This window comes from Echinops telfairi, unplaced genomic scaffold (genome assembly GCF_000313985.2).
Source record: "Echinops telfairi isolate 266 unplaced genomic scaffold, ASM31398v2 ScPeMD7_7468;HRSCAF=8506_0, whole genome shotgun sequence".
NCBI lineage: Eukaryota > Metazoa > Chordata > Mammalia > Afrosoricida > Tenrecidae > Echinops > Echinops telfairi.
This window is the reverse complement of record NW_022111369.1, coordinates 7,679,744-7,680,831: the sequence shown is the minus strand read 5'-3', so window position 1 is coordinate 7,680,831 and position 1,088 is coordinate 7,679,744.

Here is a 1,088-nt window from a genome sequence, read left to right as displayed (position 1 = left end):
GTCCCTCTCTCTGAGCTGTAGCTTCAGTGCTGTCCTCTGAAGTGAATTCTTTGGGGACTGGGGAAGGGTGGTCCACATAGTTGGGATTGGGGCTGGCCCCAGAGTATTTGCTTAACTAGGGATAATCAAGATTGGAGGAAGGCTTAGTAACAACCTGAGGTATGCAAATGACCCAACCTTGCTTCCTGAAAGTGAGGAGGAATTGGAGCATCTGCTGATAAAGGTCAGGGAATGCAGCCTTCAGTGTGGATTACAGCTTTGGTTTTCTAAAGAGAACCCAAATCCTCACAACTGGACCAATGGGTAGCATGATCAATAGAGAAATGGCTGAAGTGGTCAAGGCTTTTGTTCGGTTTGGATCCACAATGAATGCTCATGGAAGCAGCAGTCAAGAGATTAAAAAACTTATTACATTAAGTAATAATAACAAGACCTCTTTAGAGTGTTGAAAAACAAGGATGTCACTTTGAGGACTCAGGTGCTCCTGACCTAAGCCACGGTGTTTTCCTTTGCCTCATCTCAGATGCATGTGCAAGTTGTACATTGACTAAAGAAGGCCTAAAGAGAATCAATGCACTTGCATGTGGTGCTGGCGAAGAATATTAAAACAATCAGGTAATGTCCAAATAACAAACAAATCTGTCTTAGAAGCAAGGATGGAGAAATTCATGAACTTTGGACCTGTTGTCATAAGAGGCCAGTCTGTGAAAAAGTCCATCGTGTTTGGTAAAGGAGAAGGATCTTGACAAGATGGATCGACACAGTGGCTACAATAATCACGCAGACATAAGCACAATTATGAGGCTGGCACAGGACCAGGTGGTGTTCCGTTGTGTTGCATATAGGGTCACCATGAGAGGAACTGCCTCAATGGCACTAACAACAAGGGATAATTGGTCCTGTGAAACCTGATAGATGATATTAATGCAAATTAATTCAGCCAAAATGTTTGGGACCTTTATACTAGAACAGAAATTGGTTCAAAGGCCCTTGTTATCTTTGGGGATGTGGAGGAACAGGTGTGAAACATTAGAAACTACACATCCTCTCAAACCAATTAAAATGCAATAGATTTCTTATACCTGGTA